The sequence below is a fragment of the Cuculus canorus genome, chromosome 2 (genome assembly GCF_017976375.1).
Source record: "Cuculus canorus isolate bCucCan1 chromosome 2, bCucCan1.pri, whole genome shotgun sequence".
In the NCBI taxonomy this organism is placed as follows: Eukaryota; Metazoa; Chordata; class Aves; order Cuculiformes; family Cuculidae; genus Cuculus; species Cuculus canorus.
Genome location: NC_071402.1, coordinates 5,566,947 through 5,581,888, shown reverse-complemented (window position 1 = coordinate 5,581,888; position 14,942 = coordinate 5,566,947). Strand labels below are relative to the sequence as shown.

The window sequence follows — 14,942 nt, the reverse complement described above, 5'->3', positions numbered from 1 at the left end:
TGAGGTGAGGAGGAACCACAGGCAGAGAAACCAGAAAACCACACATACACCAGGACAAAGAAACGAAAAGAGATGACTGATGAAAACTGGATTACAAAGGGGGTGGGGGAGGAGAAAGGGGACAGTGGGGAACAAGACTGCAGACAGAAGAATTTTAGTACACAACATGAGACAGCCTTTCTTCTCCTAATTGGGTCTGTCGTGTAGCCGTCGGGGAGCGACTCTCAAAAGACAGTGTCATTCGTGTAAAAGGAAAACCCCCAACACGTCTGTTCTCTGCAAGAACATGATCAAACAGGAGACCCAGTTGGCTTGACAGAATACAACATGCATGCAATTCCCATATTCTGTTTGCTGTGACTTTCAAACACGGCCATTACTCATAACCGCAAAGTGAGCAAGCCCGATTAGTTTGTCTCTAACGCAGCAACATGGAGCCTTGCATATGATTAATGGATTCTCATATCCACAAACTCACTGAAGAACTTCAGCTTGGCATCATTAAGATTCTATCAGTCCTGAATTGCCATTTAAGATAGTATTTTTCGCCTTAATCTGCTGTTCTATTTAATCAATTTAATGCACAGTAAAAACTTAATTTGACAAAATTGAATGCATTATTTCTTCCTGCCTCTGGCATGAAACAGATTAAGACCACCAGAAATACTTGCAGAAAGATTTAAGACTCATTACATCTTAGGTGGCAGACAGACACTAGATCTGCTATAAACTCTGTAGTCTGTGCACTCAATACTGTGTCTAAGAGCTGTGGGTTTTAGTTAACACTGCAATTGCCTCCCCAGCAGTGAATCCAAGCTGTCTTCCACACAAGCCTCAACTGTTATTTTAAAAGTAGAATCTCATAAAACATTATTTCATACAATGCTGACAAATGCCACAGAACAAGGACAAAGACAACTCTCAAACTATACACACTCTACATCTCCTGTGGAGGCTCCCTGTTTAACCCAGGCTGGATAAACACAGGTGCCAGAACAGAATGAGATCCGGGTCCAGGTTTCAGCAAGATAACAAGCAGCTTATCATAGAATCATTAGGGCTGGAAAATACCACTAAGATCATCAAGTCCAACTGTCAGACCAACACCACTGGGCCTACTAAACCATGTCCCAGAGTGCCTTTTCAACACGTTTTCTGAATGCCTCCAGGGATTGTGACTCCACTGCTTCCCTGGGCAGCCTCTTCCTATCCTTCACCACTCTTTCAGTAAATAAATTTTTCCTAATATCCTCTCATTCTATCACTTGTTACTCGGAAGAAGAGACCAACACCCACCTCTCTACAAACCTCCTTTCAGGTAGTCCTAAAGGGCAATGAAGTGTCCTCTCAGCCTCCTCTTCTCCAAGCTAAACAACCCCATCCAAAATTTATCAAGGTTCAATTTAAACTAATTAGATTCTCCACATCAAAAAGGACCAAAAGCAGCCATATAGGAATGTTTGGAAGTCCCCAGTGCTGGAGGGACCCAAGCAGCCCTGGGGCAAGGCTGGAGCTGGTTCTCCAAGAAGCAGCACTTGTCATCCCAGTGCCAAGGTGACGGCATGACAGCACTATTTGTACCATGAAGTGAACACTCCTGCCTTCAGGGCTGCCAAACCGATTTTCCTCACAAATAATTAATAGCCCAATTCTAAGGGGAGCAGCAGGGAAAGGAATCATGATGGGAGTGCTGCTTACAAAACACGCTCGTTACTTGGCTGAAAATCAGTAACTCTCTCAGTAACTCTGATTTGTCTCATACTAGTAAGTATTTCAGCACTACAGACTATCGCAGGTCTATTTTAAATGGATTTTAAGTCTGCCATAATTTTGTATCTAGACACGACTTCATAGGAAAAAAAAGTTTGTTCCAGTACAAAACGCATCTACTATAAATAAAAGAAATCTGAAAGTTACTATTTTTCCTGATGTCAAACATTAAACGAGGTTTGACAAGGCCAAGTGGAAGGTCCTATGCCTCGGTTGGGGCAATCTGCGGTTTCAATACAGGATGAGGGACAACATGATTGAGTGGCCCTGCAGAGAAAGACTTGGGGTGCTGATTAATGAAAAACCTCAACGTGAGCCAGCAGTGTGCACTCACAGCCCAGAAAGTCAACTGTATTCTGGGCTGCATCAAAAGAAGCATGGCCAGCAGGGTGAGGGAGGTGATTCTCCCCCTCTACTCCTCTCTGAGAAACCACCTGAAGTCCTGTGTCCAGTTCTGGAATCCCCAACATATGAAGGATATGGAACTATTGGAACGGGTTCAGAGGAGGCCATGAAGATGATTAGAGGGCTGAAGCACCTCTGCTAGGACGACAGGCTGAGACAGTTGGGGTTGTTCAGCCTGGAGAAGCGAAGGCGCTGGGGAGACCCTATACTGGCTTTCCAGTAGCTGAAGGGGGACATACAAGAAAGCTGGGGAGAGACTTTTTACAAAGGCATGTAGTGACAGGATGAAGGAGAATGGCTTTAAATTGGAAGGGAGAAGAATTAGATTAGACATTAGAAAAATTCTTCACAATGAGGGTGGTGAGGCACTGGCACAGGTTGTCCAGGGAAGTCGTGGATGCCCTGTCCCTGGAAGTGTTCAAGGCCAGGTAGGATGGGGCCTTGAGCAGCCTGCTCTGATGGGAGGTGTTCCTGCCTATAGCAGGGGGGTTGGAACTGGATGTTCCCTTCCAACCCAAATCATTTTATGATTCTGATTCCTGCAACAGCTTTTTCCACTTATGCAAAGCGATCATATAGTGTACACACTTGTACAATTATATCTTTCTTGAACTTGCCTTGTTGCTCTGTACAATGCAATACCAATGGTGAATACATTCACTGTTAATATATAACAACACCGTATCAGCACACAAGTTAGCTGCAACAAGCATTAGCAGGAATAAAGAAAATGGTGATGTGCCCCTTTAAGACTAAACAGAAAAGGACCAAAAAGATCCCAATTATATACGTGCATTCAGAACAGCCCTGTGTAGGCTGGGCTCCATGAACAAATATTTTCTGCACAAAGATAAGAATTTGAGACCACAAAGAAGCACACGGAAGAAATGTGTGCTTTTGCCTCAGCAATGAGTGCTGGAAGGCAGTAAAAATGTGTTTTGTACCACAGTATTAACTAGTAGGAAATTATGGCAGCAAGAAAAATAAAGCCGAAATCAAGGAAAAAAAGTGTTAAGCTTTTTAAATCCTTTGCTAATACTGCAGTTTCATAGAATCGCAGAATGTTGGAAGGGACCCACAAGGATCATTGAGTCCAACTCCAGCCCCTGCAAAAGACAACCCCAACATTCACATCATGTGTCTGCGGGCATTGTCTGAATGTTTCGTGTATATTGTCAAGCTTGGTGCCATGACTGCTCCCAGGGGAGCTGTTCCAGCACTCCATCACCCTCTGGGTGTAGAATCTTTTCTTAATACCCAACCTAAACCTCTCTCGCACATATTCCTGCCGTTCCCTTGGGTCCTATAATTGGTTGCAAGAGAGAAGAGATCAATGCCTGCTCCTCCTCGTGCCTTTGTGAGGAAGCTGTAGATTATGATGAGGTCTTGCCTCAGTCTCTTTTTCTCCAAGTTGACCAGACCAAGTGAATTTAGTGGGTCCTCATATAGCTTCCCCTCTAAACTCTTCACCAACTTTATGTGTTTCACCAGTTTTGTTTATTATCTCACCACTCTGCGTGCCCAAAAGTCAACAGCATCTCCCCTCTTTTATTATCCCAAACAAGCATAAATTATTTGAGGAATATTCTCGAAAAAGCTTTTCCTTTTCTGATCATTCATTGCGCACGAAAGAAGGAAAGACCAGCAAAAAAAAAGCTTTCCAGCTGCCTCTGACTGAATTCAGGCAGAGTCTGATGTCACCAACTCCCAGAAGGGTAAGAACAAAGAATTCAACTTGGTTACAGTGATTATGAAGAACAGAGCTGACAGTTGTTTCACACACTTTCAACCTCAGGAACATTCAGAAGGTGAAAATTTTCTAATTAAACTACGATCTGTTTTTCAAATTATCATATAATGAAGTGTCAGGTACCCCTAACACACTAAGTTATTCAGAATACTTTGTGACAGTACCTTCTGTCTTCCATACCATGCACCATATATATGCAAAGCTTATTAAAAAATAAAAATAATCAAATACTGAAACAACACTGAGTCCCTCAACATCTTTTTTCCCTAGTCTCCTATCTCCTAATTGCCAGTGCAGGTATCCTAAAACTCACCCTCAAAAAAATCATTCGAGTTCAAGTTTATAAATAGGAATGAAAAATACCTAAGGTCCAAATTAAAAAACTTATTCAAATTTCCAGTTATTATTACAAAAGAGATGCATTTTCAAGACCTAAACACTGTTCAGACTGGACGTGAGCTTTAATTTTCTCAAAAATGTGGAATTCTGGCACTGAATCATCCAGTTGCTGCACGAGGACGTCAGTGTTTCAGGAACTTCTAAACAGATACATCTTCTGCTGATATGCAGAAAGAGATCAAATTAAAAACTGCAGGGTGTACTTACTCCAGTGTCAGCTCTGGTACAGTTAATATTTATTCCATCATTCTGCAAATTAAGCGTTTGTGACAGTACAAAGGAATTTGGGGCTGCATATGCTAACAACATGTCACAAAACGGGAGCTGAAATAATTTCTAGTTTGTATTTGTCCGCTGCAGCTCCACGTATTAAGAACTTGTGCGTTTCTTCGTAACAGGATACCGCAAGCTCTGAGCAAACCAGAGGATGCTCAAAGAAAGAATTATTTTCAGCCTAAATAACAGGGACATTAAATTTGCTGCCACATGAATACAATTTAATTAAGCCCATTTATCTCCTTTCTCTGAATTTCTGAATCACAGAGCAGTGACAAAACGATCTTTAGGGTCCCTTCCAACTCAAAACATTCTATGATTCTATGAGGCCAGACGGAATCCTCCGGACTTTCCATTTCAATAGCTAAGAGAAAAAACACAGAAATCCTCTAGGAGAATTTGGGGCAAACCAGGCAGCTCTGTTCCTCCTGCTATCCCTCCAAATTATATCCTGATATGATTTTTTTTATGTTTTCAAACTTATTTTTGCCTCAGTAGCTGTTAAGTTCACTTCATTTTTACAATGCAAACAAAAACTGAAAGCAAATGCCAGAAAGCTTGCAAATTTAAAAAGCAAAACTAAGATGGAAATGAATGGCACAGCATGGTGCTTAGTAGAATATCCCAGACAACAAGATTGCCTGACACACTTCCAATGCAATTTCACCTTCTTAAAATATTAAAATAATTAAACACATTGTTTTGAAATACTAAAATTTACATTTAAAAATCAAGATACTTTTCTGAATAGATTAATAAAGCATTGTTTACCACACAGTCAACACCATCAGTGTTCAGAACACCTTTGCACAAGGAAGAAGCACAACCACCATCACTGTGGCCCCTTCACGCCAAAGCATCTGAACCCTATCAAATCTTTCACGAAATCCCTCCAACCTGCCGCCCAAGAGCCATTCTGGCCAACTCCCGAGCCCCAATCCCACCTCCTGGCTACTGGTAGACAAGAAGCATCATCAAGGGTGTTGAGATGCTGGAGCATATCCAGAGAAGGGCAACAGAGCTGGCAAAGGGTCTGGAGAACAAGTCTTGTGAGGAGCAGCTGAGGGACCTGGGATTGTTTAGACTGGAGAAAAGGAGGCTCAGGGGAGACTGTATTGTTCTCTACAACTGCCTGAAAAGAGGTTGTAATGAGGTGGGCATTGGTCTCTTCTCCCAAGTAAGAAGTGACAGAATGAGATGAAATGCCCTCAAGTTGTGCCAGAGGAAGTTTAGACTGGACGTTAGGAAAAAGTTCTTTACTGAAAGACAGGTGAAACATTGGAAGAGGCTGCTCAGGGAAGTCATAGAGTCACCATCCCTGGAGGTGTTCAAAAATTGTGTGGATGTGGCACTTTGAGACATGGCTTAGTAGGCCTGATGGTATTGGTCTCATGGTTAGACTTGATGATCTAACAGGTCTTTTCCAACCTTAATGATTCTATGATTCTAAGTTCCATCCTTACTATCCACACATGGGGACCCCATGTGTGCACGCTGATGTTGGAATCCCAAAATCAGCAGCTCCACTCGTTCAGCTGTGTTTAGAAGTGTCTGTCTCTGTGCTGAGTTTGGTAGGAACCAGGTTATGGCCTGTCTTGTTCTTCACTGACTACCTAGAGCTGTGCAAGATATCCTGAAGCAAGTAGGCCTCTTAGTATAAAAAAAGAAGACACCACCCAAACATGCCTTCTCCTAAAAGAATGAGATTACTAGAAAGACCATAATATCTGACCATAGAAAATTTGGAGGCTTTAATGAATCAAAAGTGAAAAAAACTATTGAGACTACTGAGAGAAAGGGAAAAATAAATAAAATACTGATATTATGTTGAGACTTGTGAACAAGGGGTGCCAAACATAAGGGAGACAAGCAATCTCTTCACTTTCTATAATGCTGATAAGGTTTAAGCTACCGTAGAAGGTCTTGTTTTGAGCTCAGCACAAGCCCTGGATTTCCTGAGGAGTGAAATTCCCTGCATGTCAGGCAGTGCTAATAACAACATGTTTCAGGAAGTATAGTTGAGGCTGCTTCTCTTCAGAGGAAGTTCTCCACAAATGACTGCCAGGAAATAACCCCGATCCTTTCCTTTACAGCACGTACAAACCAACCATGGCAACCCCTGCTTTGTCTTTTGCTGGTCCTGCTGCCTATCAAGCTGGCCTATATTTCTCTCCACAGTATTTTAGCACTTGTCAGTCCATTTGTATCCAATAGCATTCATTTTCTTATAAGGACACTCGTTACAGCCTGATGTACAATTACAGCTCGAGATGTCACACCAATAACAAACACTATCACAAAGGATAGGAGGGAAGCCTGGTGAGCCTAACTCAGTTTATGAGGGGATAACGAAATTTTCAAGCTGTGAGAAGATCACTGCCTGGTTTGAATCCTGGTCTTTTTGATTGAAAATTCTGTTCAAGTTCTCTTTCTGCAAGCAGGAAGGTAACATGCTTTTCAAGGTGGACTCAAAAGCTGATAGGGATTTGATTGCCTAACTGTCTGAAACAGGCTGGAAAGTCATCCTAGCACCTAGCAGTGAGAACACATTATCATCGATTCTCTTATACAGAAACTGGGTCTGGGTGAACAATTCAGAATATCCTGCTGCTTACAAAAATACACAGCGTTTTCTAGGCCAGTTTTAAACAGCCTTGTGTATTTCCTGCAGCAAATAACAGACAGCACAGATCTTAACCCATCAACCAAAACAGGATCAGAGGAGGATTACACAGTACCAGCAAGTGAAGTGTTCTCGTAGAACTAAGGCTATTGCTAACTTTACTGCAAATATAACCTCACATTCCCAAGAGCTCTAAGTCTATTTTTAGAGAAGTGATAAATACACTAGTGGAAAGGAACAGAACAGCCATAGCGAAACACAATTAGTTTTGCTTTTTAGACCAATAAAATGGGTTGCCTCCACCTTCATTACAGCTATAACTAAGACCCTACCATCGCAACAGCTACAATAACACGTATAGGCATGCTTGACTTCACACACAAGAACAACTCTTACCGATTTGAACATGTCAACATGGTTGCATAAATATGAACAGGTATGTGTTTGCAGTGCTGGGAAGACGAAGAAAATTAAGTTGCCCTAAGACAAGAAGAATCTATTCTGTGAAAAGGTCCCAATGCTTCCAAGCTGAAACAATGCTGCAATGCATGGGCTCACGGCCTGATGTACGGGGAAAAGCTTCATGGCTGTTTAACCAAGCCAATCATTCAGAAATCTGCAATTTAAACAGTCTGGAGAGCAGCAGCAGCATTACACGGCTATGCCGACATCATCAGAATGTACTACCACAGATCCATCCAAGTCCTATTACAAAGGAGCACTATTTAAAGTCAAACTGCTTTGTATTTCACTACTTGCATTTACCAGAAGGGCTAGCAACCAAAACAAATAATTTGTTTCAGCATCCAGAAGACCTTTGGCATTGCCAGAGACAAGACTAGAATCCCAATTCATTCTATCTTGGTAACATATTGCCAGACAATCTAGACAGGCTGAAGTTTTATTAAATTCCAGTGAGGGATGACAACTAAGGAGGATATCATAAGCACTGACATGTATTTCCCCCAGCCCACTTACTTCCATGTAAAAGATAACGGTTGCTGTGGGGACAGGCTGAAGAACAACAACTATGCTTAGCAAAGGGCCAGACAGAGAGTTCAGGAAGGCGTTAAGCACCACATGGCATGGTTTGCATCTGTTAAATTCAAGTACACTGCTTTTAAAAAATCTGGCAATGCCTGCCAATACAGAGAGAGCAGAGCACACTTCACAACAGGAACCCAGTCAGAGAGAAGAGTTTGATCTGCACTGAATCGCCGGTGAAGCCTCTCAAGTAACAAGTGATAGGATGAGAGGAAACGGCCTCAAGATGTGCCGGGGAAGGTTTAGATTGGATATTACAAAAAATTTCTTCACCAAAAGGTTTGTCAAGCACTGGAAGACGCTGACCAGGGAATTAGCTGAGTCACCATCCCTGGACATATTTAAAAGTCATTTAGATGTGGACATGGTTTAGTGGTGGAGTTGGCAGTGTTAGGCTAATGGCTGGAATGAATGATCTTAAAGGTCTTTTCCAACCCAAAAGACTCTCTGATTCTATGAACTTTCACACTTGCAAACCCAGCCTGCCTGGAAGAAGCTGAAGTCTACCATAACCTTGATGGAAAAGTAAATCTTCCTCCAATGATCCCAAAGTCATAGAAGCGTAGACTAGTTAGGGTTGGAAGGGACCTTAAAGATCACCCAGTTCCAACCCTCCTGCCATGGGCAGGGACAACTCCCACTAGATCAGGCTGCCCAAGGCCCCATCCAGCCTGGCCTTGAACACTTCCAAGGATGGGGCATCCACAACTTCCCTTGGCAACCTGTTCCATTTGTCTCACTACCTTCATGGTGAAGAAATTCTTCCTAATGTCTAATCTAAATCTTCCCCTCTCCAGTTTATACCCATTCCTCCTCGTCCTATCACCACAAGCCTTTATGAACAGATCAGAAGCCTTTATGAATAGGTCCAGAATAATAAACCAGATAGCAAGCCCAGCAAAATTCCACTTGCTGAAGCCAGGAGGAGCTGTAAGCACACAGGTGGTACTGGCCAGAGGCAATAACAATGATTATCTTGACACTTGAAAATTGTGAAGAATAACCACTGTTCTAAGGGCAAACTGAAATCTTTTGAAGCAGATTTTGTACAAAGAAGGGATAAGCCTTGACTGTATTAAAACAAGAGTACATGCGTAACATTCAAAATATATACAGAACATCGATCTTTCAGATTTCAATAGGGATGCGTTGCTTATTGTAAGAGATAAAAATGAATATTAGTTTAAATACAGTATGGCAGATCGATAAACAAGTGCTATGCTGGATACAACACGGTTGCTCATCAAACACGAGTTTAATTTCAACTGCAATAAAACCATAAAGTTGGAAGGCTTCTGATGTCACTTGCAGTAGGGATACAGTCAGGAAAACTCTCTTGGAAGCTGCCTCTTAGGTGGAAGTGCTAGCACCATCTGCTGTCAATGGCCATCTGACAGCTCTGAAAACACACACGCACACACAAAACACCCCTACAATTATGCGTACATTGCTTACTGAACCCCTGCTCCAGTTCAGGGCACAAAGAGTGGCCTGAGAAGTAAGGCTGAATTATAAAGCTAAGCGGCAATGCTGCTGATAACCCCTTCTTATTGATACACGTCCTCTGCATTCACTAATAAATAATCAGAGTCAAGAACTGGCATCAGGAAGAAGACAAAGAACACTTTATGAGCTGAAGCAATTAAGCGTCGTCATCTATGCATTCAGGGTTTCTGGGTGATGTGAGCAGTCATTTAGGCAGGTTTTCTGCAATCACCACGTTTTATCAAGGCATGTGTCCATGAAAAAGATTTGGGGGGTTAAATACAGAACTGCCAAGTACTTCCAGGTGCTATTCCAATCTGTAAGAGATCTGCTTTCAGCGCCAATTTGAAGTGTTACAATAAAAAAACAGCCTGTCTGAGCGAGCCTTAAAATTGAAACCTTTGACTCTAAACTCTGATTCCATCCAACATGGACACTAATAACACCATAAGATGAATGGGTAAAAGCCAGCATTACCACAGCAAACTTAACAGGAAAAATCCATCCTTAAAAAAAGGGCTGGAAGACTGCAGAGATTATTTTTGGTACCAAACAAGATAGTGGTTTAGTGGAACAAAGTAATGAAAAGACTATCGTGACATACATAGGATCTTAAATTTTTACGATATGAATATAAGACTTAAAATAACAGTTTATAAAGCAGCTGGGTGAGCAAGAGATTCAGTACATTTTTCTGTCGTTTCCACTGGAACTGTCACTCCAGTATTTGCATATATAATAGCAATTGCAAAGAGTAAGCAGCACTAATCTCTTCCTCCTACCAAATCTGCAGCCAGAAAAAAAATACAAAGATTTCAATGTAAACCTGCCAAGTCAGAAGTATTTGCAATTTACATTTAAGATCTTTCACTGTTTCTTCTTACTTGCCATTTTATTTCACAGCCTTGTTATTCACAGGGCTGGTTTTCCACAGGCTTATCTAGAAAGGTACTGCAAGATATTTACCTAACAAACTAATAAATACTTAGTTGTCATGGTTTTACCAGGATATGACTCACTTCAGCCTTTTACAAACAGCTTCAGTTCACAAAACATACAAGCGTGCTCCATGACATCAGGATAGTCATGGCTGTTCCTTTTAGAAGGTCAAGGAAAATGAAAGGCAGCATAAAAAAAACTTGAAATCATAGGTCTGATTTATATGCCTTTATGTATCATAAACTGAAGTGGGGGATACAGAAGCTGTTTTGTCCCACTGCCCTGTTCTCTGGATTTGTCACACCATTAGTTTTCCATGTTCAAAAAATTATTGTAAAAATGCCTGGGTTTCCATGTGAATCATAATTTAAATTTAACATGATATTTAAGGCAACAAAATTTAAATTTAGTCTTAATTGATAAAAATATCGGTACTGGGGCCTTTTGTTCAAACTGAAGTACTGTGGCTTATCTCAGTTTAGATGACAGAACTGAAGATGACTATTTTTTTAAACCACCCAACCTATTTCTTGTAACAGTGAAAGTAGAAGGAATTCCTTGGAAAAAACTAATTGTGTAATACAAACATCATCCCATACCAGAAAAGGGAAGGCAGAAATTAGAAAGGAGAAGCAATTAAGTCACCACAAACTTGAAAACTGGAAGCTTAAGAATGGCTGACTAACATCCAGACCACTCATGAATTAAGAAGTGAAAAGGCTACTGAAGAATGAAGATATCTGCCCCTGCAGATCCAGATAGTCAAGGGACCCCAAGTGACTCTCTGCTGTTCCCTGAAGGTGAACACACGGACAGATCCTGAAGAAGCAATACTCCAAAGTCAAACTGCAATACACCATTCTGAAATACCATTAGGGGCCCTAGTCCACATGAAAGGTGAGCAGCCACATCTTTTTGTCTCAAGTGCATTTCAGCCCAGGAAAGAAGAACATTATTGTAATCTAAAACAGGTGATATAGAAGTCTTAAATAAGGCTCCCCGCATCAGCAAGCTAGACACAAAAGTGCTCTTGAAGCGGCAGGTGATGAATTTTGTCACCTGCCAAAGTCTAAGAAATAAGAAAATAATATAATAGACTCCCAATCCACCAATCCACTAAGCACAGAGAAAGCTGTAGACAGAAGACGGAGAGGAAAAAAAAAAGGATGCAGTTATTCTAGTCACACTCAAATAAAAGAATATTCCAAACATCCATATATGTCAGCAGCAATATAAGCAGAAGTCAGAAATATCAAATGTACTGAAGAATAAGACTGAAGTTTACAAATACAACCATTCAACCTGGAAGGAAAGAGGGTGTCACAGGGAATCGTAAAAACAGGTCCCCTGAACTAGATTCTTGTAACACAAAGACTAGTGTCGTTACCCACTTCTCTACTTCTGCTTAGATTAAAACTACTTCAGATTAGACCAAGTGCCCTTACGGTGAAGATTTTGCTTAAGACAGATTTTTACATGCTACAGAAAAGCAGAATGTGAATGAAATCAGAGAATCATCAACATTTTGTTCCAAAGCCAGCACGTCAGGCTAAAAAGACAATTTCCAGCTAAGCAGTTCTGGTAGGTGAGGAAACACTTTACAAATTCTTCCCGTGCAGAATGAATTACTTTCTGCACAGGCCTGCCCACCTCTGTATCCCCCAGGCTGAATGGAAGGGTCATAAATGGGATATCAGAGAACAGCCGGTCCTAGGAGGCTCAGGGAAAAAGACAAACCTAGAAATTGTTTTAACACTGCTGTTTAAAAAAAAAAAACAAAAAAAAAAACCCCAAAAAAAAGTCACGGGATTTTCAACAATAATTAAAGTAAAAAAAAAAAGAAATCTCAACTTGTCCCATTTTACCTAGAATAAACCCCTGCGTGAAAGTGAAATCATTAGCTGTTCCACATACCTTAAACAGACTTTCCAGCTCTCAGCAGCAGGTGCTCACTGCAGGATGGAACATGAAATCTGAAATAAACATGTAGAATTGATTAGGATATTTTCTTGACCTAACATCAAATTAGTCAAATATCCAACAAACTAAAGACCAAATAATTGATACTGTTATTACAAAGACCAGATAAGCTTCCAAAGGAAGGAGCTGCAAAACATACTCTACTTTACAAGCACAGATTATTTACCTGGAAATCCTAGGGGGAAAAAAAGCCACACCGAAGAGGTTTGTCAAAGTAGAAGCCACAAGTTTACATGTGAACTCAAAATAGAATCACAGAATGCTTTGGGTTGGAAGGGACCTTTACAGGCCATCTAGTCCAAGCCTCTGCAGGAGCAGGAATGTCTTCCACTGGATCAGGTTGCTCAGAGCCCCATCCAATCTGGCCTTGCCAGGGATGGGGCCTCCACTACCTCCCTGGGCAACCTGTGCCAGTGTTTTACCATCCTCATTGTAAAAAATTTCTTCATTATATCCAGTCTAGATCTGCCCTCCCTTAGTTTCAAACCATTACTCCCTGCCCTGTCACAACAGGCCCTACTACGAAGTCTCTCCCCATCTTTCCTACAGGCTCCCCTTTAAGTACTGGAAGGCTGCTATAAGGTCTCCCCGCAGCCTTCTCCTCTTCAAGCCGAATAAGCCCAACTGTCTCACCCCGTCCTCATAGGTGAGCTGCCCCAGCCCTAAGACCATTTTTTGTGGCCCTGGATGCCTTACAAAGCAAATTGCCAGAAATCCTGTAGGAAAATTTCACAACTTGTATGGCTTTAGTGTTTGGAAGGAGGAAGACTAAAGCAGGATTCTGAAGTGAACCTTTAATATAACTAACATACACCTAATGGAAACAACAATTCAGCAAGTACTGAAAATGCTGATGAGAGATTCAAAACGTTGGCAGCAGCATCCAGACCTGAAATTAGAAAGGGTGCTTCCCTGAGAGGGGGAAAAAAAAGTGTGTGGGAGGAACTAGTGAAAAGCATTTATTTCCTCCGGGTACACACATCACAGGACAGCCAAGCCAGCTGGGAGCTTAAATAACAAATACACCCAGCCATAGCTCAAAACACACATAGAATTCACTGTCCAAAAAGGGCTGTGGGGTTTTTCCTTAAAGCAAAGAATCGATCTGAAAGAACTCCAGTGCTGAGTAATCGACAGGGCTGGGTTTGCTACTTTGCCACTTGGTTTTGCTCTTTTGCCTCTCAAACAAATACACTCGATAGAAAAAACGGCAGCACCAGTAGAAAGCCTAAGCTTACATATTAAGCACTTAGAATCAATTTTTAATAGCCTTCTAGGAACCTTTAATCACCACAGCTACTTAAGTTTTTCTCACATACAGAGGCCACCAAAAGATTTCCACAGAAGAGAATCTGATGAGATAAAGCAAAGTAACACCGAAGTTAAAATAAACTGCCAAGGCTTGGTTTTTTATAGAAATAAACACTCAAATCCTATTTTAAGAGACTAAGCTATAATAAAAATTCTGCTGTTCTTATTTTGCTCCGTTTAAATTTCTTCATGAAAGCCACAGAAACGAGCCACAGACTCTCAACCTGGAACACACGCCCTCACCACTGGGAAAAATCACTGCAAACTCGAACTGCTTTCACAGTGGCAGTAGAGGAACGGCACTGTCTCGACATACTCATTTTAAAGTTAACACGGAATCTGTTCAGTCGGTCAGCAGTCCTGTTATCTCCTCCAGACTGAGTGGCAATCAGCTTTCCCCAGAATCATGTCTGCTCCGAATATTTTTAGGGAATTAGTCATGATGTAGGACAATTAGTGAAAACACCAGTGATTAACACAATGAGAATGACATCACGACGAGTCCTTTACGAAAAGGGAAATCACTCATGAGACTGCTTCTCAGATTGAGAAACCCATGCAGTTACTGATTTCATACGGATATTTTCTGGTATGGCAATAGCCAATTTTAATTTCCAAGGCCGATAGTAATGACCTTTCCCTGCTCTGGGAAGTTACGTCAATAGCACCCATAAAGCATCTGTTAAAATAATTGTGTGCGCAATACCATGAGGCTTACACACAACATCAAAAATGAACCAAACAAATACTAGAAAAATATTACTTTAATTGCTTAGGCATCAATAATGCAAACATTTACAAACACATTAAATTTTCCACATAAGTCATCCCACTGACTGTCAATAGAACTACCCACGTGTGCAAAATTCAGCGTACGAATGAATGCTAATGTGATTTGATGTTGGACGCCAATCTGGGAGCAGAGAGAATGGGTCTCTCTTTAGGTCATTAGCTACAAAG

The 14,942-nt window shown here is 41.3% G+C and overlaps 1 protein-coding gene across 3 annotated transcripts in view; it reads right to left on the bottom strand.

Annotated features, from left to right (window-relative positions):
- PTK2 (protein tyrosine kinase 2) overlaps positions 1 to 14,942 on the bottom strand; it is a 226,772-nt gene that overhangs the window by 194,666 nt on the left and 17,164 nt on the right. For all 3 annotated transcript variants that reach the window (XM_054059952.1, XM_054059955.1, XM_054059953.1), the window contains exon 2: positions 12,606 to 12,664. The gene's annotated coding sequence lies outside the window, so the exon portion shown is untranslated. The remainder of the gene's footprint in view (positions 1 to 12,605; positions 12,665 to 14,942) is intronic.